Source organism: Canis aureus, chromosome 2 (assembly GCF_053574225.1).
Source record: "Canis aureus isolate CA01 chromosome 2, VMU_Caureus_v.1.0, whole genome shotgun sequence".
Taxonomy (NCBI): Eukaryota; Metazoa; Chordata; class Mammalia; order Carnivora; family Canidae; genus Canis; species Canis aureus.
In genome coordinates, this window is record NC_135612.1 from 77,258,370 (window position 1) to 77,285,919 (window position 27,550).

The 27,550-nt window shown below is 32.9% G+C and overlaps 1 protein-coding gene across 15 annotated transcripts in view; it reads left to right on the plus strand.

Moving 5' to 3' along the window:
* LOC144302548 (uncharacterized) overlaps positions 1-27,550 on the plus strand; it is a 236,493-nt gene that overhangs the window by 128,605 nt on the left and 80,338 nt on the right. For 14 of the 15 annotated variants that reach the window (XR_013369541.1, XR_013369543.1, XR_013369542.1 and 11 more), the window contains 2 exons: positions 15,410-15,564; positions 17,151-17,208. The gene's annotated coding sequence lies outside the window, so the exon portion shown is untranslated. Of the gene's footprint in view, positions 1-15,409; positions 15,565-17,150; positions 17,209-20,414; positions 20,561-27,550 lie in introns of those variants that run through there. The other variant, XR_013369523.1, reaches the window with a different exon arrangement.

A 27,550-nucleotide genomic window follows, 5' to 3' on the forward strand; every position in this document is an offset into this window, starting at 1 on the left:
GTGCATGGCAAATATGTGCATTGACACTTCTGACTGTAACTACATCATTAGAAAGAGACTAGGGAAAAAAGTGCAAGATTATGGAATAATTGGTAAAATCTTCAAGTAAGAAGAAAAGCTTCAGCAGGCCCATTAAGTTAACAATAAAAGTATACTCTTTGAACTGCATGACAAATATCTATTGTTCCTAAGAACAGCTCAGCTAAATCTACAAATACAGTAATAAATCTGACAAGTAAAATATTCTAGATCAAATATTATAGGCAGGTTGGTAAATTTTCCAGATTGAAGTGCTTGATCATGAATTAGACTATTCAAGAGTTTATCAGAGATTTTCTGCTAGCCCAACCTCACTATTAAATTCTAACTATCATTCAATATCCTTGAAAAACACAATAATTAACAGAGAGTCTACATTTGCAAATGACTTGAAATCTCTTAGGAAGACAGTCAAGTAAAATGTTAGTTACAGTAAAATCTATTGAGCATATTATAGAATTTATTGCAAGATAAAACAACCACCAAGATGGAGTCTCAGAGCACAAGTTGATGAACACTTCCGGGTGTTTAGGAACTAGTTACTAATGGAAATAATTATAAAAATAAAATTTATTATTGGAATTTCATAGGCCCATTTGGAAAAAGGTTCAATTTCAATCTGAGACAGTGATTTGAATTGATTTGTGGAGAAGAAGCTAGTGTGTGAGAAAATGTTTGGGGTGGTAATGTTGGAAAGGTGAATTGAACCCAGTCTGTCAAGGATTCTTGATATATAGAGAGCCATTAAATAGCTTTATACCAATTTTAACTGGAGTCATTAAACCTTGAAGAAATAAGATGTCCACTGCAAATTGCAGATTATGGTGACTAGAGAAAATAATGTGTCTTTTTCCCCCTCTGGATAGTATATAAATGGTTTCCATAAAGATAAAGAAAATATAGCTTCTAAAATCTGAACTGAATATTCCAAACGTTTTTCCTGATGAAACAATAAGAATTAAAGCAAAACTACTGAACCAAGAAAAGAAAAACAAAACCAAACAGAATTCCAGCATCTCTATAAGGAAACATATATTGAAGAAAGAAAAAAGTCACTGGCAATTGCGACAAGGCAAGGTATTAAGCGTGTGCTGTAAAGCAATAAAGGGAATTGTTCAAATGCAAAAATAATCTTTCTTCATAGAAAATTGGATATTACACTTTTTCAATATTCAATATGGATTACTCTAAAATGAAATCATTCCAGTCTGATTAAAATATCAGAAAGAGAAATAATAAAATCTTTAAGGTTGAAAATTGAAGGGGAAAAATGAACTAGAAAACTGATCATTTTGATAAAAAAAGAAATAGAATTTTAAGGAAATCTTAATTCATTAAAGGACTCAGAATCTGAAAAGTATTGATAAACGTTCAGAAGAAAATGAATATCTGTGAATCAGTTCCAGTGCTAGGTTAGCAGGAACAGGAAGAATTCAACAGACAAGATTTATGACCAGAGTGAGGAAGATCGTCGACAGGAGGGCAATAGAAATATAATTGTGTGAGATGGTGTAATAATAAAAATGTAATAAGAAGGTCAAAGGCTTATAAACTCATAAAACAATTTGAACAATTCACATTATATTAGTCAGATAAGAAAAAAATATGAATATGGTGTAGCTACTTTTTCTTAAGTTTAGGAAAATGCTCTTTGCTAACCCATGCAAACTTGATGTGTTTTATATATTCTAGGACATTAGCCAGCAAACCTATTTTGATCTCTACCAGAAATGAAGGCAACATTGATTGCAAATGGAAGTTGATAAACATATAAGAAAGTAATGGTCTTCTGTAATATTATACTAAGGTCCCTCTAATTCTGAATCATTATTTCAATCACATCAGTGGTTAGCAAGTATCTTACTACTAATAGCAAAAAAATTTAGACTGAGGGAAAATTTATTTTTATTTTATTTTTTTATTTTTTTTAAACTAAACATTTTTTTAAATTTTTATTTATTTATGATAGTCACACATAGAGAGGGAAAATTTATAATTAAGAGTGGTTGTAAGTAAAAGAACATATTTATCTGAGTAATTTTAGATATTTAAGATCAGTAAAAATGATAGCATAGAAAGACTACACACAATGATGCAATAGGAATGACCTACTTAGCCTCCCCACTATCACACACACACAGATACACACATGTATATGCACACAAATTACATATGCCTCTTATATTTATTTGATATTTATATATTTATATTTTATATATTTAAGCTGGTAGTATATGCCAGTAATTGATACCAAGAATTAGAAAATCCTAAAAATCAATGACACAAAATATAACACAAATGAAAAATAGTCATGAACAGTTAGTTAACAGAAGAAGAAACAGCTGTTGCCAAAGAAGATTTAAAGAAAAACCAAACTTCATTAGTAATAAGAGAATTGCACGTCAAAGTTTCTTTTGAAATAACATTTTGTATGCTTGCTATTAGAAGCAATTAAAAGAAGACAATACCAAATGTTGGAAAAGATATGGATCAGTAGGGTTATTTATCCATTTTGGAGGGATGGGAAGTAGAGAATGTTTAGAAAATGAACTAGTACCATTTTTAAGTTGAACAGCCACATTTCCTATTACTCAACAATTGCACTTCTTGGTAAGACCAAGATAAATTTTATCATATTTGAATCAAAAGTCAAAGAAAAGTATGTTCATACTATTGTTCTGTTCGTTATAGTTAAAGCAATGGCAGCCATCTGGAAACAATTCAAATACCCATTGATAGGAAAAAACATATCCATAATTTATGGTCTATTGGACAAATATATGTATAATGAAACTTGAAAAACTTAAATAAGAGAGGGATTATGACATCAACTAACAGAAAAAAACTTTGGGGAAGTGGTAGGTTCAGGGAATAGGGAAGAGAACATGGGTAGATATAACAAACTTGTAATTTCATAGTTGTCTGGGAAGTAAGTTCATAAATATGAATCATATTACAATAAATTTTAATTAAGTTATTCACTCTTTAACAGAATGCCATATACAGAGAAATAGGATTAATGTAATTCAGTACATCTGAGAACAAAAACAACCATTGGAAGAAATCTGTGATATAATTTCATATAATGTATGTAATTAGAAGGTAAATATATGGCAAATAAGAGAGTCAGATTTGTCACCAATATTTTATGTTGTTTTAGTTTAAAATGGTCAAATGTATGAACTGGTCTGCAAGGGTCATCTCTGTAACTTCCTATGTTTTTCAAACTTTCTTAGCCTCACATTTCACGTGTGGAAAATTAACATAATATCAAATTGCTCGGTTATTTGGCACATTACATGTAATTTTGTGTGTGGAAAATAGAGCAGTAGATTTTCTTAGTAAATATTAATATTACAGTTCCTACTAATGGCAGAAATTTCCTTCCACTAATATTATTTGGAGAAGACCTTCCATATTAAATCAAGTGTTCCAGGTTGCTAAACATTGTCTATTCAGCAAGCTCCTCTTTCCAGTGATGTCCTCAGATGAAAATTATGGACAGCCTAGTTTATAAAATATGATCATACTGCATGCAGCATTCATAAAGTTCAGGCAAATACCATTACTTCCTCAATAATGATGCAATTTATATGAGTCTTTAATATAAAACAATTTAGTTACAAGCCATTGATATAAAAGATACCAGGAAACTCAGGTAAGATGAAAACATAGAAGCAAACATAGGAAAAATTCTCTTATTAATGAGGGAAAATAGGACATTTGCTTACAAGGTGCTTGGATAAAAGAGACAGCCTTGGAGTAGCTCATAAAAGCCTTAGCTTGAGGAAGATATAGTGAGAAATCTAACACATTTACACCTTTTTTCTTAGGAAAGAAAAAAAAAGCTGAGGGGCTCAGTAGGTTAAGTATCTGCCTTCTGCTCAGGTCATGATTTTGAGTTCCTTGGGATGGAGGCCTACATCAGGCTCGCTACTTAGCAGGGAATCTGCTTTTCCCTCTCACTCTGACTCTCCTTCCTGCTCATGCTCTCTGTCTCTCTCTCTCTCCCATAAAAAAAAAAAAAAAGAGAAAGAAAGAAAGAAAAGAAAAGAAAGAAAGAAAGGAAGGAAGGAAGGAAGGAAGGAAGGAAGGAAGGAAGGAAGGAAGGAAGGAAGAAGGAAGGAAGGAAGGAAGGAAGGAAGGAAGGAAGGAAGGAAGGAAGGAAGGAAAAAGAAAGAGAAAGAAAGAAAGAAAGAAAGAAAGAAAGAAAGAAAGAAAGAAAGAAAAAGAAAGAAAGAAAGAAAGAAAGAAAGAAAGAAAGAAAGAAAGAAAGAAAGAAAGAAAGAAAGAAAGAAAGGAAGGAAGGAAGGAAGGAAGGAAAGAAGGAAGGAAGGAAGGAAGGAAGGAAGGAAGGAAGGAAGGAAGGAAGGAAAGAAAGAAAGAAAGAAAGAAAGAAAGAAAGAAAGAAAGAAAGAAAGAAATGAACTGAGTCACAAAACAGCTAACCTGAGTTTCTTGAAGTTTGGGTTCAAGCTTTCTGTCTATAGAATCTAGCTCAATAAGTGTTCTAATTATTTTAAGAACACACACTAAGTGTATAATAACATAAGTTGTTAGCTGACTAAATACAGATCATTAAGAAAGAATTAAGTATGTCAACGGCTGAGGATAGACTGCATATATTTTTCTTCTCATCTTATTTTTCTTGATGCTTGAAATCATAGCTCATGTAATTTCAGTTTTAATTCTGTATATATCCAAATGATCATCTCCCTCCACTTTTTCTCCTGTTCATAATTCATATGATTGGTTTTGATCTCTGGCCTCATTACCAAACATTCTGGTATATTTTAATCACATTAGCTATTTATTTAGCCTGTAAACTTTACTTAGGAGATTTTGAAAGATAGTATAAATTGAAATTCACAGTTTTTCTTTGTGGCAATTTGAGTCTGCTACAAATTCAAGGGTTACATGTTATATAATTTAGTTTACATAATTATGTAGAACATCATTTTACTCTAAGAAGTCCCTTTTAGTCCATTTAAATAAATCATAGTTTTTAATTATTTCTCCGTGTAACAAGTACCTTTAACTTTTGGCATGTTAAAAACTAACAGTAAATTGAAAGTTATTTTGGCTTAGTGATCATTATAAAAATTATTGGAAGAAACCATAAAAATGAGGACTGGATTGCAAACTATAAAAGTAAGTACATCAAAATAAGGTTAAAAGTAATATTGTCTGTGTTTTTAGATTCATCTTACATTATTCTCAATTGTTTTTTGTTAATTTCTTGATCATTTAATAACTCCCACTTCACTTTGCCATTAATACTATATGTGCCAATTGCTGGGAGTCGTTTTCCTGAGTCCATCTCCTTTAAAATTCACTAGGAAACATCCCACTGAGCCTTTTTTTTAAAAGATCCATTTATTTTAGAGAGAGAGAGAGAGAGACTGCACAAGTAGAGAGAGCACAGAGAGAATCTCAAGCAGATTCCCCACTGAGTGCAGAGCCAACGTAGGGCTTGATCCCACAACCCTGAGATCATGACCTGAGACATAATCAATAGTCAGATGCTTAACCAACTGTGCCTCTCAGGCACACCTCCCACTGAGGCATTCTTAAAATTTCAAATTAAAAAATAATTCACCAAAATCAGATTAACTGTTTTAGGGGAAAATAGTGAAATTGTTAGGGATGTTCTCATCCCTAATCAATGTACAATAAACCAAATTATATAATAATATCTGAAAGTCATTTGCTAAAAATAATTCTCAACTCTCTTTTTTAAATATTTCCTAGCCGAGGATCCCTGGGTGGCTCAGCAGTTTGGTGCCTGCCTTTGGCCCAGGGCATGATCCTGGAGACCCAGGATCGAGTCCCACATCTGGCTCTCGGCATGAAGCCTGCTTCTCCCTCTGCCTGCTTCTCCCTCTGCCTGTGTCTCTGCCTCTGTGTGTGTGTGTGTCTATCATAAATAAATAAATCTTAAATAAATAAATAAATAAATAAATAAATAAATAAATAAATAAATAAATCCTAGCCATTAGTTCACCTACTATTGTTACTTATGATCAGTCTATAATAGTATATTTATTTTACTCTTATGTTGAAAAATTAAAGGTTTCCCATTAAAAGAAGGAACAAAGGGTCTGATAACAAGACATAATTTGAAATTAGAATTGATTTTAGATTGTTACAGAGAGATTACTTTTTTTGTCCAATGGATCACTGAAGATGTTTTCTTTCTATAAATCTTTTATCTTGTTGTTCATAATTTTAATATCTAGCGCCATGCTTATTAACCTTTGACTCTACCTTTGACTCTACAATATCTAATCAACAGAGTTGTTGTTATTGTTTTATTTTAACAGCAGGTATTATAGCTTGCATTACGAGAAATTCCTTTTGCTTCACTTCTATATCTTTCATTCTCTTAGCACTTTGTTCACATATTCCTTTAAATAATTGTTCATAGTGATAATGTCAGTTTTAATTTTTGTGTCTTCTAATTCCAACATCTATAAAATTTCTAGGTCTGGTTCTATTTTTTTTTAAGATTTTATTTTTTTAAGGAGTCTCTACACCCACTGTGGGAGTGACAATACTTATGGGGCTTATATTTACAACATTGAGAGCAGGAATCACATTGTCTACTGACTGAACCAGCCAGGTGCTCTAGCTCTGGTTCTATTGACTTTTTAAAATTCTTATTACAGATCACATTTTCCTGCTTATTTGCATATTTATTACCTTTTTCACTTGACAATAGACATTGTGTATACAACACAGTTAAATTTCTTGATTCTTTCTTTGAAGAGTATCTGGCTATTATCTGATAAGCAATAAATTTAGTTACAGTTAAATTTGCTAGATTTGTCTTGTCTTAAAAAGCTTTATTAGGAAAGGTCTAGAATAGTATTTACTCTAGATAGTCAATCCCTTGTACCAAGACTTGTTCCTTATTTTGTCTTTAATGACTTCCCTGACATACACTCTAGCTTACAGTAACTTGCAAAATTATCAACAATTTGTGAATTTGTGGGTTCATGACTCCTCACTTACATTTTTCTCAGCCTTATTAATTTGTTCTATATGTGTGCACATCATTATACTCTACAGACACAAGAGCAGCCTTATGAAATTTCTGGAGCTATTACTATTATTTATGTATTCATTCATTCACTTATTCATGCATTCATTTATTGCCTGGTTCCTTCCTCTCTGTGATTCTGCCTTGCAACTTTTGTATTTCTCAGACTTTTAGTCTATCAAATCTGCAGTTTGTCTCTTGCACCCAGTGAAGCTGTTGTGTTCTGTTCGCGATTATTATCTCTGCTCAGGAATCCATAATATGCCTCCATGGAGAAAGAATGGAATATCATAGGGATTATCTCATTTGTTTCCCTCCCTCATCGGCCATAGTCCTACAATCTCTATTGTATGATGATAAAACCATTGTTTTATATCTTTTGTGTAGTTTTCCCACTGTTCAAAGAGAGAAAGTAATTCTGTAATTGCTGAAAGCTTGAAAATCTTTTTAGGAAGCAATTATGAATAACTAGAATTTATTTCTAAAACATATATATAAAGAAAGATTGCTAGTTTGTCAAAGATAGAATTTTAGCTAATTTTTAAAGGAAATCCTTTTGGAAATTCAGATTATGTAATACTGATTGGAAGGGAATATATTTAATCTACTATCTCCCATGCATATCTGACAGCTTCAGCAAAAGCTGAGCTTAGTAATTAACTTCTGCCTCTTAGTGGAGAAAACATCATTATAAAGGTTCAGAGTCATCAGTAATGTAGTATATAGGAAAGGGATTAAATATTGATAATTTTTACATGTTGCTATGGTTTTCAAACTGGAGCAAGAAATAAGAAAACAACAACTCTATTTTGGAGATTTTAAATTCAATTAATTTATGATATATCTTGAGAAAAGCAGTAGCATAAAATATGTACAGTGTCACCACAAAAAATCAGAATTTAGTTTATTGAAATATATTAGCAAATATTTAAGAAATATGATTCATCCAGTTCAATGTTCCAAATTTCCAGACACAGCAAAAAGAATGGTTATGATACACTAAGAGCCATTTTCTGACCAAGCTAAAGAAAGCGTATTACCTGTTCAAGACAAAATAAAATTATTCCTACTGTGAATTTAGGGAAAAAAGGGGATCCCTGGGTGGATCAGAGGTTTGGCGCCTGCCTTTGGCCCAGGGCGCCATCCTGGAGACCCGGGATCGAATCCCACGTCGGGCTCCCGGTGCATGGAGCCTGCTTCTCCCTCTGCCTGTGTCTCTGCCTCTCTCTCTCTCTCTCTCTCTGTGTGACTATCATAAATAAATAAAAAATCATATTTTAAGATATATAATATGTTCAATTAATTTCTAATGAGTTAGGAGTTTTTAATCCTGGTAATGTTAACTTAATCATGAAGCAATCATATATTTAAGGTTTGTTCAGAATACTGGCTGATGATTCTGGAAGTCAAAGAAAATAACTGGAATGTGCACTATTGAAACAGCACATTTACTTTTTAAGGTATCACAAGCCAGTGCCATGAAATTTTTCCTTTCATTTCCCCCTTTTTGACACCATAGTAAAATAAAGAATGTAAAAGAGAGATGAGAAGTTTTATTCAAATTTTTCATGAAAGTTGGTCCTGATCTAGAGCTTCAATATGAGCCTACATGTAAATGGTGTCTGTAAGTCATAATAGAATACACTAACTCAAAATTTGTGGCTGACAAATATGAATAGAAACTAAATATCACTACATTCTGGGTTCCAAGAAATCAAATTCTTTCTAGAGAACTTCCATTCCATTTCCCTCAGCCTCCTTAAAATATTAGATTATAGGGTATGTATATGCAGTATTACTATGACCTTTTGCTGTATAATTTGTTCTTTAACACAAACTGGGATCTGTTAACACAAACCTGTAGGAAAATTCAGTTATATATAAATATATATTTGGAAAGGGCTGAATAATCCAGTGACTTCTAGGAGTTAAAAAATCCATAAAAATATCTTGATTTTCATGTAGCTTACTTAGAATGGAGAATATAACCCTAGTTATCAAAGCTCAAGATGACTATTAATTACCAAAAAATTCCTAGATATAATATGAATTTAGAAATGGAATGAAGTAACTACTTTTAGTCAACCTCCCTACTCTTGGAGAAATATGTCTTTCCAGTGGGAAAACCCAATCTTTGTAGTCCTTGTCATGTCACTTTCTTTGATCCACACCAGACAAATATGTATGACTCAGGTTTTACAAATCAGAACTCTTTGTTCTCTTTTCTATAAACATACATTCAAGAAAACGTTTTAATTATATAATTTAAGAAACTTCTTTCCTTTGCTTAAAGTATTCTGAGATGGGTTCCTATAGTAATTTTAATTAGTATATAATGTTTAATTAATATTAAAATTGTATAATTGGAACAGTAAATAAAGCCTAAACCCAGCAGGAGAAGAGAATTGATAAAGAGTAGAACAGAAATCAATGAGATAGAAATGAAAAGAACAGTAGAGCAGATCAAGGAAACGAGGAGCCGGTTCTTTGAAACAATAAGATTGATAAACCCTTGGCCAGACTTATCAAAAAGCAAAGAGAAAAAGGACCCAAATATATAAAATCATGAATGAAAGAGGAGAGATCACAGCCAACGCCAAAGAAATACAAATAATTTAAAAACGTATTATGAGCAACTATATGTCAACAAATTAGGCGATCTGGAAGAAATTGATGCATTCCTAGAATCATATAAACCACCACAACTGAAACAGGAAGAAATAGAAAACCTGAATAGACACATAATTGGCAATGAAATTGAAGCAGTAATAAAGAATCTCCCAACAAACAAGTGTCCAGGGCTAGATGGATTCCCAGGGGAATTCTACTAAACATTTAAAGAAGAAATAATACTTATTCTTCTGAAACTGTTCCAAAAAATAGAAATGGGAAGGTAAACTTCCAAACTCTTTCTATGAGGCTGGCATTAACTTGATCCCAAACCAGACAAATACCCCAGCAAAAAGGAGAATTACAGACCAATATCCCTGATGAACATAGATCCCAAAATTCTCACCAAGATACTAGCCAAAAGAGTACAAAAGTACATTAGAAGGTTTATTTACCATGACGTAATGGTATTTATTCTTGGGCTGCAAGGATGGTTCAACATCCACAAGTCAATCAATGTGATACACTACATTAATAAAAGAAAGGACAAAACCCATATGATCCTCTCAATAGCATAATGGAATACTACTCAGCCATCAAAAAGTGAAATCTTTCCATTTGCAATGATGTGGATGGAACTAGAGGATATTATGCTAAGTAAAATAAGTTAATCAGAGAAAGAAAATTATCATATGATCTCACTTATATGTGGAATTTAAGAAACAAAGCAGAAGATCATAGAGGAAGGGAGAGAAAAATAAAACAAGATGAAATCAGAGGAAGACAAACTGTAAGAGACTCTCAATCATAGGAAACAAACTGAGGGTTGCTGGAGAGGAAGGGGGTGGGGGATGGGGATAATTGGGTGATAGACATTAGGGAGGGCATGAGATGTAATGAGCCCTGGGTATTATATAAGACTAATGAATCACTCAACTTTAGCTCTGAAAATAATAATACATTATGTGTTAATGAACTGAATTTAAATTAAAAAAATAATATTGTATAATTGCTAAATTTGATAACATGAATAATTGACCTCATTTATATATTTCATTAATAGCTGAAAATTCTCTTTTTAGAAGGGTAAATAATTGATAATTTGAATAAATTCTGTGTTAAAGAAATTTCAAGAGATTTGTTATTGTTAAGACTAACCTCAGAACTTTTGATATGCTAATATGTGACAGAACTCAAAGAAAGACTGTAGTTTGCTAATTATACAGACATATTTGAAAACATAAGTATTTCACTAACCAACTAACATCTCTCAGGATACTCATGTCCATCGACAGGGATTGGCAAAACTGGGCTATGGTTATTTTTAGAAATCAAGTTTTATTAGAACACAACTCTTCTTTCTTCTTTTCTTCTTCTTCTTCTTCCTCTTCTTCTTCTTCTTCTTCTTCTTCTTCTTGTATTCTCTGTGGCTGTTTTTGTGCTGCAGCAGGGTTGCTATAGAAACTGTGTGCCTCACAAAACAACATATTAACCATTTGACCATTCACAGAAATAGTAAATGGCCAATTCCTATTTTGTGAACAGTTTGAGTCATCATATTTATATGAACTTTTAAAAATACTTCCAATCATTAAATAAGTAATTTAATCTGAATAGGACTATTAGCATATGTAACCTTTTGGAAGTCTAGAGAGGTAGCTGAAAACTAGCATTCATTGAATATGGCTTATTTGTACTTACTCGAGTACTTATTTAATCTATGAATCTAGGCTACACTCTTATCTTCTTGGTATTTTAAGAGGAATAAGGTAATTCAGACTTTTCATTTCAAATCAGTAGGGCTGAAAGTCCTAGATTATTTGTATCACATCATACGACAAACGTGTGCAAAGGTATAATCCTTTATTTTCAGAAACAATTTAAAACTGGACTATTCCAGTTTGCCCCTATTAAAATGGGGCAGATTAGATAGTTACTTTGGTCCCTTTTCTTTTTTGTGAGACATATAGAGATTCTGAGCATGATGGGTGTTAATAACCGAAACCCTCGATTTTTCTGCAGGCTAACTGTAGACAGAATGGATACCATCCTCCTGGAGAGCTCACTATTTTAATTAAATACTCATGTCTATAAACCACATTCCATTTGACTGGGAAGGGGAGACATTCATAAAATGAAATATGTTAAAACTGAACATGTCCATTTCAAGCTCTGACTTGTCATGTTGATGAAGTACATTTCTCTGCTACCAATCTTTACACAAAAGTTGGTGTATAATAAAACATTTTATCTTAAATGCTTTTGAGATCATTCCCTTCTGGGGCTCAGAATAAAGTATTTGTTTAGAAGTAAGCAATGATTTTAATGTAGTAACTATTGGGGGTTAGCTTGCCTTTTAAATTCTGCCTACACCATTAATTTGAAAACATTTACCAATGCCCTTCCTTTAGGCATTAAACTTTGTAAGTTTTTGTTCCCTTTTGACCTGTCTTGCAACTCAGGGAAATTATTCTGAAATAATTATCCCAACAGAACTTAGTGATCAGTAGATCAGCAGACTTGTATGTCTTGGGAGCAACATCAGCAAATTAAAAGGGCATTTTATGAAGAACAGGTCATTTAGGCTAGTTCAACTCCTGAACCTGCAAGCAAAACTATAACAGAGAGCTATTTTCTTAATGTCCTTGAGTATACTAGAACAAAATCTTCTCAAGTGTTTTACACAAAGAGCTCTGTTCATAAGAAATTAGGTCAAACTATTAAACTTACCTCTGTTTGATGTAAAATAAAACTGCTTATTGCAGATCTAACAAAACACTTGGTGTCCTATTAGGTTGCCTTCAAAGAATGTCCTAGATAACCTTACAGTAATTTAGAGCACAAGCTAACTTCAATCTGTCTCATCTACTCTAGGTCTCAAGCACATTAGAATATACTTGAAAATGCAATCTTGCAAAAACAAAATAATTTCTTGCTGATTATGTGGTTCTTTTCAACTGGTCACCTATGCTTTAATTTCTGTGTTTCACATATAGCAAAGAATGTTAAGATAATTAAAGGTAAAATAAAAGAAGTAGGTTATTAATATTAAGTGGATGAGTTCTTGAAATACATATAGCTATATAGAAAACATCATTTCCTTTTTGTGTGACCTAAACAACTCCTTCCTATTTCCCTTCTCATTTTCCCTTTACTTGCCAGTGTATTATAACGATAGTTTTCTTGATGTAGAACTCTTTCCCTCTTTCATTTCTGAAACTGATGGCAAAGGGTAACTTTAATCTCCAATACCAAAAATCTTGTGAATAATGTAAAAAGCAATTCTTTGTCAGAGTAAAATTAATTGTTTTTTTTTGTTGCACATCAAACAAGATTATTTGAGTGTATATATGTGTGTGTGTGTGTGTGTGTTGATTTGCTATACACTATATTTCTTTGTCTATAAGGCAGAGAGATGGATTAAACAAACTAGAACACTTCTATGCTATTCCGTGGCAAGGCAGCAAGAGACTCTTACACATTTTTTAGAATCACCTATAAATTGTTAACTGGCATATTTCTATTAAAACATCTGACAACCTAGCAGTGCCAGATAAGTCTTGCTGCAAGACAAAAGATCCCCAAATGTACTGATTTGGATGTCATTTTAGTTTAAGAATGATCTGTGTAGTTTTTCTCTTCTTGGTCAGGTTTGGTTAGTTTCAACAGGGCTCGCTCATGGCTTTTTACAATTGGCAGGTTAGCTAGATATTGACTTGTACAGAATGGACTTGTTCACATGTTTTGTATTTGCCAGATTTTGGCTGGTATAATAGAAGCTATGGCTGTCATCACCATCCAGTAGCCTAGCCTGAACTTGTTCGCATGGCAGGTAGACTCAAACAGCAGTAAGCAAGTCCTCAAACTTTAAAAAAATTTTGCTTGTGTCGAAGTGGTTACTTTCCTATTGTTCAAAGTAAATGGTGAGGCCTCCTTACATTCATAGGGTGGAAAAGTCTCTGCATTTTGATGAAATGCACTGTAAATCCCATTGCAAGAGAAATAATATATGAAACATAAGAATTTGTGGCCATTTGTGAATTCTATCAAAATAAAGCATTATCTTTGAAATTTTCTTGTTTTAAAATCAAAACAAATTATCAGGAATTACAAAGGAATTCAATTATAATTCAAGTGATTTAGAGGGCCCCTGGGTGGTTCAGTTGGTTAAACAATTGCCTTCTGCTCAGGTCAAGATCCCAGAGTCCTGAGATGGAACTCCACATGGATTCAGAAGAGCAGGGAGCCTGCTTCTCCCTCTGCCCCTCTCCCCTGCTTGTGCCTTTTCTCTCTCTTAAATAAATAAATACATAGGTAAATAAATAAATAAAATCATTTTTAAAAATTGTGATTTAGACTACAGATATCACAATGTGTTGTATTAAATAGACAAAGTAATTTTGTTCAGTCAAGATTCCTTAGCTCTCCCCTTGCTCGTGGCTCTCTCCATACCAACTCACCAGACTCCTGCCTTCAACATATTTCCCTCTTCTCTGGCTCAGATGTTCATACAACTGGCTTTACCTCTTTATTTATGCCTTAGACCATAGACTGCCAAAAAAAGAAAAGTCTTTTCTGACCAAGCTAGAGAATCTAAGGCCTCAGATATTTACTCTCTTATATGAGAAGTTGTTGGTTTTCTTGTTGCACTTACCAGTAACTTAAATTATGTCATCTCATTATTGGTTTATTATTCAATTTCTGTCTTTGTATTACAGTGTAGTAATTTTATTTAGTGCCAAGAATAGTGCTTGACAACTGCATAAAAATCAATATATTTGTTGAATGATAAATCTTGAATGATAAGAATTTTTTTAAAGATTTTATTTATTTATTCACAAGAGACACAGAGAGAGGCAGAGACATAAGCAGAGACATAGGCAGAAGGAGAAGCAGGCTCCCTAGGAGGAGCCTGATAACAGAACTCGATCCCAGAACCCCAGGATCATAATCTGAGCCAAAGGCAGATGCTCAACCACTGAGTCATCCAGGCGTACTGCATGATAAGAAATTAATGATATTTTCTTTTCTTTTTGGAAACAAAGTGGCTAGATTTCTGGTAAATCACTTGCTTTAGTCAGTTACCATGCAAAAACATCCAAGTCGACAGAATAATTGTGTAAATATTTTTTATATGGAATAAATAATTATCTCTGAAATCTTTTTTTGATAGAGCTGAGAGATTAATTTTACTTTGAAAATGCATTATATATAACATTCATCTGACAGTTCACGTTTATATTTTCAATTACTCTTCAATAAGTGACCAATATTTAATCAGTCTTACTAACAGCTTTTGGATTAACACCATACAATTTTTACCATAGTGATCTTAGCTGTCAAGAGATGATTGCATGCACAGAAACCAGTAGTAACTTAAATTAGTTTTAGAGCATTTTCTAAATATATTTTCTTCTAGATGGAAAAAAAAGTATACAATATAGGCACTTTTTTAAAAAATTATTTTTCTTATTTATTTGAGAGGAAAGAGGGAGCAAGAGACAGAATACAAGCAGAGGGTGAAGAAGAGGGAGAGGCAGAAGCAGATTCCCATTGAGCATGGAACGTGATGCCTGACCCGATCCCAGGACTCTGAGATCATGACCTGAGCAGGATGACATTTAACCAACTGAGCCACTGAGGTGCCCCTAGAATATAGGCATTTTTGTATATAAAAGTTTTCTTTTTTTAAGGATTTTTATGTTATTTATTTCACAGAGAGCTCAAGCAGGAGGAGCAACAAGCAGAAGGACAAGGAAAAGCAGACACCCCACTGAGCAGGGAGCCCAATCAGAGCAGGAACTCCAGGATCACCACCTGAACTGGAGGCAGATGCTTAAGTGACTGAGCCACTCAGAAGTCCCTATATAAAGGTTTTCATTAACTAGTGATTAATAGTCTAATTATAAAATGATCATGCTTTAATAATTTCCTGTGTCCCAGGTGATACCATAAAAAAGAATAGAAATATTGCATAAATATTTTGAAGCCAATGTTAAATCATTTAATCCCAATTTAATGTTTAATCAGATGTTAATGGCTCATAGTTAATGGTCAGAAATGTCAAATTATTTGATATTATTGTTTGACATAGTGTAATTAAATTTTGTTCCATTATGAAATTTAGCTTCTTCAACTTCTAATTGTTGGTGACCTCAAGAAAGTCACATATTTCTGAATTTCCGTGTTTGTGAGATGGGGGTACAAATTATGATTTTTATAGCTATTTTCTTGCCTACCATGTTTTTAAAAATTTCTGTTACCTCTTCCTCTGCATTATTTATTTATTTTCTCCATGTAATGAATTTTTCTTTTGGCACTGACAATTGTGCTCCAACTATCCATGCTATACATTTAATATGAGGTTTGAATTTTTATTTTGTCTGGATTCCTTGCATATATATACTTCATTTTCCTCACTGCTTGCATGTCCTGCATTTTCTATATAACAAGACAAAATTAAAATCTTCCTCTTTCCTTTAGAAAATATTTCTCATAGCTATGAAAATATTAACACAAAAATAACAATTGCCGAACTTTCATTTTGCTAAGCTTTAGGCTATTTGACGTAAACACATGCACACATATATACACATTAACGACTATTTTCTTGCAACCATGACATTTGTATTATTATCCAAGTTGTATGAATGACAGGAGTGTGGCTTATAATGATCAACTAATTTCTTGTCCAAAAGTTATATACCGGCTAAATGCTAAAGCCAAGATATAAACGGAGGTTTTTCTGATTCTAAAACATATTATTATGCATTAAACTGCACATTTGCTATTTTTGCCTTGTGAAAATCCTTTTTTCTACATTTTTAGACCAAAGATCTTTCACTGGACATATTTTATATAATATATCCAAATATTTTGAATGAAATACTTATTTTGGAAGAAGAAACATATCTTCAAGATTAGTGTTTGGCAACTATTAGGATGTATGTGTTTTTACAATATTGATTAATTCATTTCTCTTGTGAGAGTACTTTAAGTTTCTTAAGTTTGAGGGGATAAATAGCATTTAACCCTTAAACAAAGAAATTTCTAGTGTAATGAGATTCATCATGGATTATCCTGCTTAACTGAGGCAGGATATCTTCCAGTTGTCCACTTTCTTGAATACGAAGTATTTTATTTTTCTGATTAATTAAAAATATAGTACATAAATATCTTACTAGAAATTGTTCCTTAAATGTTATATTCCTTGAGGACATTGGTCTGCACTGTCCTTCTGCTTTTGTCATAACTGACTAGTTTATTTCTAATCCAGTATGGAATATGGCAGCCCATTTCACAAAAGCTCACTTTTGCATTGACTGGGCTGAATTGAGTTTTGGGAAGTTGAAACCTTCTTTGGATATTTACAAGTTTTGATGTAGAAAGGAGAAAAGCCTGACTTCCTTACCCTCTTAGAACTGGCTTCTAAATAAATGTAGATTTTTTTTTTTTTCAGTTATGCAGCACCGAGCCTCTGACATAGAGACACAAAGCAATTCTGATTCTACCTTGAGGTAAATTTGCTTTATTTTAGAATTCTAGATTTTAGTCAGTGTAGTAGTTGTGTACTCCCAAAAGATATGTTTGAGTCCTAAGCTCTGGTACCTGTGAATGTGACTTTAATTTAGAAATATGGTGTTTGCAGAAGAAAAGAGATATAATGTATTAGACACTACTAATAAAGACATTTGTTTCCCAAGGCTTTTGTCTTCACTATTTTTCCAAAAGAGTTGAAAATCTGTAATATATAATATCATTAAACTGATATGTTTATGGCAATTACTATTATTATGTAATTATTATATTGTATAACCAAAACTTCCCAGAGTATTCAACATGGGACCCAGAAGTTTCATAAAATGAAAGTGTGTTGCTTTATGTTATCACACGTTCATTATTTGAAATAAGACTATAAAATTATCACTATTTGGAATGTTGGGAAATCAAAAAAATACTTTTTGTGTTAACATATTCAAATTATTCCAAAAATTCTAAACATAAGGGAAAAATTCACCTACGTTACTGAAACATATAAACACGTTTTTCCTAAAAAGGTGATGATACATGCTTCTTCAAATGAATACAGTTTCAAAAATCCTTTTAACGTATTTAAAAAAACAAATTATTTTCCTAAAGGTTATCAGTTGCTCCTGTTTTGTTTTTTTTTTTTTCAGTCAGAATTCAAAGAGGTAAGTGCACCCTCATGTTTATTTCAGCATTATTCACCATAGTCAAGATATGAAAACAACTCAAATATTTATCAACAGATGAATGGATAAAAAATGTGTTATATACATGCAATAGACTATTAGTCAGCCTTTAAACAGAAGGAAGTCCTGCCTTTGTGGTAACTTGGATGAACCCACAGAATATTATGCTAAATCAAATAAACCAGTCACAGAAGGACAAAGAGCGCATAAGTCGATTTACAGGAGGTATCTAAAATAGATTTCTAGAAGCAGAGGGTAGAATGGTGGTTGCCAGGGACTGAGTGTGGGAGGAAGTCAGGAATTGCTGCTCAGAGGATATAGTTTTCACTATGGAAGATGAATAGGTTCTAGAGATCTGCTATCTGACATAGTGCCTATAAGTAACCATATGGTCTTATGCACTTTAAAATATGTTAAGAGGATAGATCTCATGTTAAAGGTTCTTACCACAAACAACCAAACAACAGAACACAAGGAAATTTTTGCAGGTAATGGATATGTTTAGAGTTTTGATTGTTGTGATGATATCATGGGTGTTTGCTTATGTACAAACTCATCAAGATGTATACATTAAGTGTGCACGAGTTTTTGTGTATCAGTTATACTTCAGTAAGGCTAAGAAAATGGGTTCTCAAGGCACCTTGTAAATATTCTTAGCTAATATTCTGTTACAAGATAAACTTTTGACTATATGAAACTGGTTATGGAACAAACATTAACATTCCTTAAATTTCTGATAATGATTTAATTCTGTGTTTGTAATAATTAGTACCAAATTTAAGTTTAAATAACGTTCAATTACTCCTTAAACTTTGAAGTTTTCTCTTTATTCTCTTATTATTTGAGAGACATGGATATAATTTCATTAAAGCTTGTGTCAACTCTAACTATACTATAAAGCCATACACTTATAGTCAAAAATTAAATTGAAAGACATTGCTAGAATACAAATAATTATAGTTAAGATTTATGATTCTGGGAATACTTAAATTCTAATATTTTTTGTCTGCTAAATTATACATGCTACCTATCATACTACAGAACATTATAAATGATAGGACAGCAAAACAAATATGTCTATATTATAAATTGTGAATCAGGTGCATTTTTTCTTTAAAATTCAAGTATAGGAATAACTCCATACAGAATTTTTTTCTAATGAAAAACCTATGATCATTTAAAAATATACTTATAAATTTAATATTGAAATATTAAATACACTATATATTATATAGTATGTGTGCATGTGTGTATACTACATGTGTGCATAGTGCATGTGTATATATATACTCATACTTGAATGTGTGAAATATATATGTAATATATATTATGTATAGTATATAGATTATGCATACTATATATAATATGTGTGCATGTGTATATAGTGTGTGTATATATATACACATATATCTTTAAATATAACACTGTTGAAGAACTGCATTGCCGTCCTTTGTTTTTGTTTGTGTTTGTTATGTTTTAAATATTTTATTTATTTATTCATAGAGAGACACAGATAAAGGCAAAGACAGGGAGAAGCAGGCTCCTCACAGGGAACCTGACGTAGAACTCAATTCCCAGATCCGGGATCATGCCCTGAGCCAAAAGTAGATGTTCAACTGCCAAGCTACCCAAGCATTCCACGGTCCTTGTTTTAGTACATGATTTCTTTCTAAATAGTTCTTCCACCAAGCTTTATACTCAAAGGAAAATTATAGGAAAAGAGAAATTGGAATGTGAAATTTCATAATAAGAGCAAACTTTGAACAAGATATTGTCCGAAGCTATATATGTATTTTTTATTCAATCCTAGGAACAAGAAGGAATGCAGTGTATTTTTCTTTACTTTCTGTATTTTCTCTAAGGAAGAAATGGTCTCAATGATTTATTTTTAAAATTTTTAAAAATCCATTCACTCAATTCCTTCAAAAAAGTGGGATTTACTTGCCTGTTTGTTTTGGAGGTGTTTTTTGAACACATCAAGCAGATCCAACATGAGAACCGTTAAAATATAAACTAAGACCTATTCAAATTTTTTAGTTTGAGCAAAAAATTGATTTGACTCAGGCAGCATCCAATTTAGCAGATAGAAAGTAGCTCCAAAATGAAAGACTTTATGGGCTGAAGGGAACAGAAACAAGGAACTTCTACTAGGCAAAAAAGTGGGGGGAAGAGGGGCTATTGCAAGATTATTTTCCTTTAGAAGATGGCAGGGCCCATCAAGCAGATGACCTAACTAGTACTGATTAGGTGATTCCTGAGGGACTTTTTAAAGATGCCATTTCTGGTGGGACACCTGGGTGGCTCAGAGGTTGGGCATCTGCCTTCGGCTCAGGGCATGATCCTGGGGTCTGAGATCGAGTTCCACATCAGGGTCACTGCAGAGAATCTGCTTCTCCCTTGCATGTGTCTCTGCCTCTCTCTCTCTGTCTCTCATGAATAAATAAAACCTTTAAAAAAATAAGTTATTTATTTATTTATTTATTTATTTATTTATTATTTATTTATTTGAGAGAGACAGAGCACAAGAGCAGGAAAGAAGCAGAGGGACAGAGAGAAGCAGACTCCACACTGAGCAGGGAACCTGATTTGGAGCTCAATCCTGGGACCCCAGAATCATGACCTGAACCAAAAGCAGACGCTTAACCAACTGAGCCACCCAGTTTCCCCGAATTAAATTCTCTTAAGATATATAAGATATATAAGAAAATGAAAATGACGACAGGTCGATAACTTTCTGTTTTAATGATAAGTGACCCATGTCATATTTTCTAAATAACATTGTTAAAAAATACAGTCAATACCTCTACATCTTTGAAACACAATCCATCACTCATTAAATTATACATGAAGCCAACTTTGTTCAAGAGTCATCTACTTGCCCGATATTTAAAAGTTATATTGCAATTGTCCTAAAATTTTGATTAAATGTTTGTTATGGCCACACTCAGGGGCAGAGTCACATTAATGATTATAAGCAATGGAAACAGTTTCTACTGCTTTACATCAAACACTGTATGTGATGTTCTTTCCATCATTATGCAGTGCATCTGTGCATAGTGATAAAATTGGCAAATAGAAAAATAATCTTACAAAAGAAATGTATTTGTAAGATTAAAATTAATTGCTGATTTAAGAAAAAGTTAAAACAAAATATAATGCTTGTATAACTAAATCATTTTATATCAGTTTTATAAAGAGTTTAATTCTGGTCCTGTGAAAGTCTTCATTTACGTGAAAACTAATTTACAATGGATTACTAAAAAGGTTCATTATTATAGTTTTAATAAATCCATCTTATTTTGCTAAAAAGGACAGTAATGAAATTTGTTTGATAGTTGCCCAGTAAACATACATCTCATAAAAAGCTGGGGAAATAAATAGTAATTACATCATAATAGCCTCCATTTACAAATATAATTTACTTTTCTACTGAAAAAATTTATACTAAGCTTATGAATGTTTAGTGCTTCAGAGAGAGAATGCTATGACCTCATTTAGCAATTAATTTCCTTTCTATGCTCCATAAAATTGAAGAGATTTACAAAGCAAGTGGAAACACTAACTTTTATAATGATGAGCCATATGGCACTCGGTTTACTATATTTATGCTTAGCAGAGAGTATAAAATTATAGTTCTTGCATTTTTTTTTTTTTTTTTACAAAATGAGGTTACTACTCCTATTATGCTTACAAATTAGCAAGACAAGGGTAACAAAAAAAAGTTTCTAGTTACTTTAAAAAATAGATTCTGCAAAGACTAACATTTTTCTTGCTCTATTTTGATTTATAATAAATTTTAAAATGTTTATAAGCATGAAATACTATGTTAGAAAAATTATCCAGGTAAAATCCATGATACAGTTTATTTGGCTTAGGAAGCATTTCACTTTTAGTTCAAATGTGCTCTTAAACAGAGAGAGGGGCATTGCCTGTGACCTCCTGCCTACTCTGTATCTTTTCAACTAAGTACATTCAGTTTGGAATGGATATATTTATACTCAGTGATAGGTTAATCTATAATTCATTGGAAGAGATTGTATAAGGCTATAATCAGATAAATTTTAACCTCCAGTTGACATGGAGAGGCAGAGTTATGAATATGAAATATGTTGGATTTAGCTAATAAAAAAATGGAAACTACACTACACCATTTATTAGCTGTGTGGTTATGGCAAGCAATTTACATTTACTTGGGGGAAGCTCCCGTGTCTTAAAGGCAATTCTAAAGAATATTAGTATGAGTTATTTTTTTCTAATGATGATATGAAGCCGTAAGAGTGTTTTAAGCAAAAATTATCCTAGTATACATAAAATTCAGTCCCTTTCATTCTTGTGCATTTGCAACAAAGGGTCGGCATAATGAAGTGATTCTGGGAAAGCAATGGTCAAATATGTTGGTGATAACACATAAAAAGAGAGTGTAACTCATCTCACCTCAAAAGAGGGTAAGGATGGATCATACTTCTTTCAATATTCAATTAGTCATCAGTTGAGTGAAAATTCACATTACTCTCTTGACTCACCCACAGCTTTATCTTATACATAAATAGGCACAATTATTCTATTAACATAACCATGCTAATTTTCTGGGTGTGACTGAAACATTTACCACAACTATGAACATTAAAAAAAAAAAAAACAAAAAACCATAGCTCTTAGTTTGTGCTGTATTGGTTATGCATTCTCAATTTGAAAATCATCCAAATGCCCTCATCTCAAGCAGCAAAAAAAAAAAAAAAGAAAAGAAAAAAAAAGAAAAAAGAAAGAAAATGTTATATGTAGAATTATGTTTTCTAGGAAATAAATTAAATATGCATGCTAGCTATACTTTTAGTATCAATTCAGTGCATATATATGTTATTTTGGTGCTACACAATCAACATCTCATAATCAGAACCTGTTATTTTGATTACCATACTGGTAAAATTATAAATTACTTTTCCAGGCTCCAATTCTACAGAGTTTTGAAGACTAGATCAAAGTATCATTTTTTAATGAGAGTAGTGCTAAGCTCTGAAGCTCGTGGTCATTGCACTGAATTTAAGACTAAATACATTTTGCTGGTTTTAAAATAAAAAGTATAAACGATGTGCTATTTGCAGTAACACAGAAGGGAGCATAAACCCAGGAAACTTTCTAGTACTATTTTTTTTATTTTTCGTAAGTCAGAAAGATTAGCTTTGCTTGCATATAACAATATGCTATCATTTTGTAATGTGAACAGAAAAGATTAAATCAAAAAATGTAAATGTAATCAGTTTTAAAGCCATCTGAAGACTCATCATCTAAGATATAAATTATAGGCTTTCCATGGCTGCTGAAAACTTAATAGCCTTTATTTCTAGAATACATACTATGTTGAAAGTGTGATGTTTTACATGGCTTAATGAGAATTCAAATCAGAATACTTCTAAAAGGAAAGTATTGGTTCACACTAGGTCAACCATGATAAAAACCTGTTCCTGCGGCTTTCTGAATTACTACATAAACTCATTCTCTTGTCAGTTGTAACTTGTTTCAATTGGCCCCTCATACCTTTCAGATAAAATGTAAATGGACTGTTGCAGTCTATAAATGGATTAGGTCTTTCATACATAGATATATCTTGTACATTTTATTTTCAAGAACCCCTATTACAATGCCAGAATGATCAGATTCATTAACATGCATCAGAAGGATCATTTTGAAACTTTTAAAACCCCCTTTTGGGAGCACATAAGATTTTCATTGACTTTGTTTTTTGCTTATACCAGTTCTAAATTGGCATTATTGATAACAGAGTAATCTGAGATTCTTTTCCCCTTTCAGGAATCATAAAGGCAATATAGTTTAAAAGATGGGGCCTATTGATTCTTATACTCAGTTCATGAAGGTAATCTTTCTGCTGCCTGAAAAATTTGGAAATGTTGGCAAGAAATGTGGCAAGAATGATAAAATGTGATTAATACGATCTCAAACTTTAAATTAATTTTACTTGAATTATGACTGAACAATTTATAGAAAAACACAGAAGTAGGTCAGGGCTTGAGGTTCATATTGTTGACATTTTATGAATTTATTTGTATCCAATAAAACTTTGATCTTCACCATTATTTTATCACCTGGATGGAAGACAAAAGCAATGAAAGATGTGATTTGGACAACCTTAAAATAGTTTTAATCATTGTGTCTACCAAACTAGTGAAAACTATTTTTTATATATTTGGATGAAAGAATTCAGGATAAAATCTGGTGTGCAGAGTGAGATTGGGCTGAAAGCAATTAGTTGATAATCACATCTGATGAGATTTAAAGATACGGAGTCAAAATGGGGATGGACAAGAAATTTTGTTAGGCAGGAGATGTGTGGATGAAGGAATATGATACAGGTATCATAACAAATTTTGGAAGTGAAGTGCCTCATGATGGGTGCTGAATTGAAGTGACATGGAAAAATATATATATGGGCATTTTAATCAATAAATATTTCAGTAAGCTAAATGGTGTAGAGAAATGCATGAAAACCGAACAGTAAAGAACGATGTAGAAGAGCAACTGTGTTTTGGCAAAGCCATCATTTTTAAAGCTACTCTTGATTAAGTTACATTGTTTGCTTTTTTCAAAAAAGACTAGAGGGTGTATTTAAAAAGTATACAATATAGCTTCTTCATTTTCAGCAATTTCACATAAAGTGCTAAATCTTTCATGTATCGGCAATGGAGTTTTTCTCAGATTTTAACATCAGACTGTGTAGAACTGGCCTCTGTATTTTCAAAGATACTTAAACTTTAATTGAATAATAATTTTAATTCAGGGCAGCCCTGGTGGCTCAGCGGTTTAGCGCCACCTTCAGCCCAGGGCGGGATCCTGGAGACCCAGGATCGAGTCCCACGTCAGGCTCCCTGCATGAAGCCTGCTTCTCCCTCTCCCTGTGTCTCTGCCTCTCTCTCTCCCTCTGTCTCCCATGAATAAATAAATAAAATATTTAAAAAAAAATAATTTTAATTCAGTTCTACTACCAATCGAGTATTTTCATAGGTAAATATTTTTGTAGTTAAAATACCAGGTAATGTCGACAATGTCTAATTTGTTTCAATTATAATCTATTCTCTCACTACCAATTAAACATTATCTTGTTGCTTACATTGTATGTGTGTAGGGGTGAGAGAGAGAGAGGGAGAGAGAAAACAAGTGATTTCCATGTATATACTTCCATGTATATTCACACCACACACACCTGGGCACATGTGCTTCCTCTTCTCTTGATCTCTACGACCTCTCTGAGTACACTTCCAGAGTGTATTTCTAATGTCACCTTCCTTTAGCTTACTCTTCACAATGGGGCAAATATGCCATACATTTTTTTATGGGAAATATCATCATACATCTTCCATTTATAATATAATACACTTCCTATTGGTTTAGTTTAAAAACCAAAGTTTTTACCAAACCTGTGATACTTTATGTTATTTGACAGCTGTTTACATCACCAACCTCATCAGTCAACATTCATTTCTCTTCTTCTCAACACTCTGATAAAAATGTATATTAATGTTATCAACATCCGGCATTCAGTTGTGTCCATGGTTATTATATATGGCAATACCTCTCCCTAAGACATTATTCCTGAGGTCTATGGTTGGCTGACATCCAATGCACCTTTAGATCTGAAAGGGACTCAAGATTTTCTATTATGTGGCCTTCTAAAAACCTTGTATGTCTCCTTCTTGGCCAATATGGCCATTTTCCAGCCTGTTTTTCTCACTAGCATGACAGATGACTGAGGATAGAGACTTGCCATTTCTGTCTTTTACAGCACTCCTGAGACTAGTTCATTGACCAGCATATTGCTTAAACATGTCTGTTGCCCTAAGGAATAAACACATGGTGTGAAGCTATACATGATTAAGCATAAAGTGCCACATTGAATCCTTTGCCCTCTTTCTCCTGGGTACTGAAATCCAAATGAGACATTAAATGTTGCTAAACTGTCACAGTATCCATGCTTCTGCCCAGCGGCTATTACTCTTCCAAATTCGTATTAAACCATCTACTGTTTTGAAGCTCCTGCCATTTAACTAAATATGCAACTTTAGTAGTGCCACCTAGCATCTTCCTGTGGATAGTCTGTTTTCCATGATTTTAGCCTATGGGTTACAGTTTACCTATTTCATCAGATTCCTGTTATATTAGCCTTAGTATATTCATGTCTATCATCATGGACAAAGTGATGTACACACTCTTGCTTTTATTTTTCTCTTTGCCTATCTCTATGATCCAGACTCATCTTCACTCTTAGGTAAATTCCCTAAAACCACTGGTATTTTTTAAGCTCTGTTTTTCTCTCGTTTAAATGATTCTATCTATATATTTGAGAGAGAAAGCATGAGCAGGAGGAAGGGCAGAGGAAGAAGCAGACTTCCTGCTGAGCAGGGAGCCTGATGCAGGACTCCATCCCAGGTGCTGAGATATGACCTGAGCCTAAGGCAGATGCTTAAGTGAACCCAGCTGACCCTAAACTCTGCTATTCTTTTGCATCAACATAGCTTAATGCCACTGAATAATCTTTTATAACCTAGCCTTTGAAACATGAAAACAATAGCTTATTAACTTTATCCCAGGCCGAACAGTTAATCTGCATAACATCCCTGAGATAAATTTCTTCTATCACCAAGTTCAATGGAATTTTCCATTTCACTTGTTCATGTTGGTGCATTTCTCTATTGAATTCATTTATTCACTCTTTGCTACAATGATCTCTCTCACAGAATCTCTCTCACAGAATCCCAATCTCTGTCTCACTACTTTCAGTGGATGCCCTTGCCTCATCTTTCCCTGACTGAATTAAAACCCTCCAGGGCAACTCTGTCACCCACCTGCCACCATCTTTTTCCAGAAACTCCACAGGTACCCTCTCCTTCCCTCCTGTTACAGCAGCAGAATACTCTCTCTCTCTGGCAATCAGAGAAAATTTACTCCACATACATCCTGGAACCTAGCCACTTCTTTACAGACAACTTGCTTTCTATAGGATACTGTGCAATTTCTCATTTCTCATGTTTTACTATAATTAGCTTCCTCCTCCTTCCTGGTCCTTGTAATCAATCTTTAGTATTCAAACATGAGCTGATTGCTCCCATCTTCAAAAAAAAAGGAAAACAAAAGAGGTTTGTTAGACACCATGCCTTCTTCTAGCTCCTAGGTATTGACTATACCCATAATTTCTATTTTTTTCATCTCCTATTTCTCAATCATTGCTATTATATATAATAACTTCCCAAGACCTCCACTTTTCACTCTACACTATTTACCTAGATGATTTCATCTCCTCACACGCTGTCAGAAATAATAAACTTTATTCTATTGACTCTGCACATTTCTTAAATATTTTAACATCAAAAATGTAATTCATCTGTAAATTGGTTGCATGTCATGTTTCTATTAACAATTTTTATTCTTTCCTTCTTAGTAGTACAAAAATAGTGATGTGTATGGCATTCTATAGCATCTTCTATATGAAAAAAAAATTGGCATTGACACATAGTGATTCTCCTCTCAATTCCAGACCTGCATTTGAGCAATAGACGTTACATGCAACTTTTTCTCAACATTTATACTTGGATTTCCTCAAGCATCTTGTGTTCACCATATAAAAAAGCAAAAACTT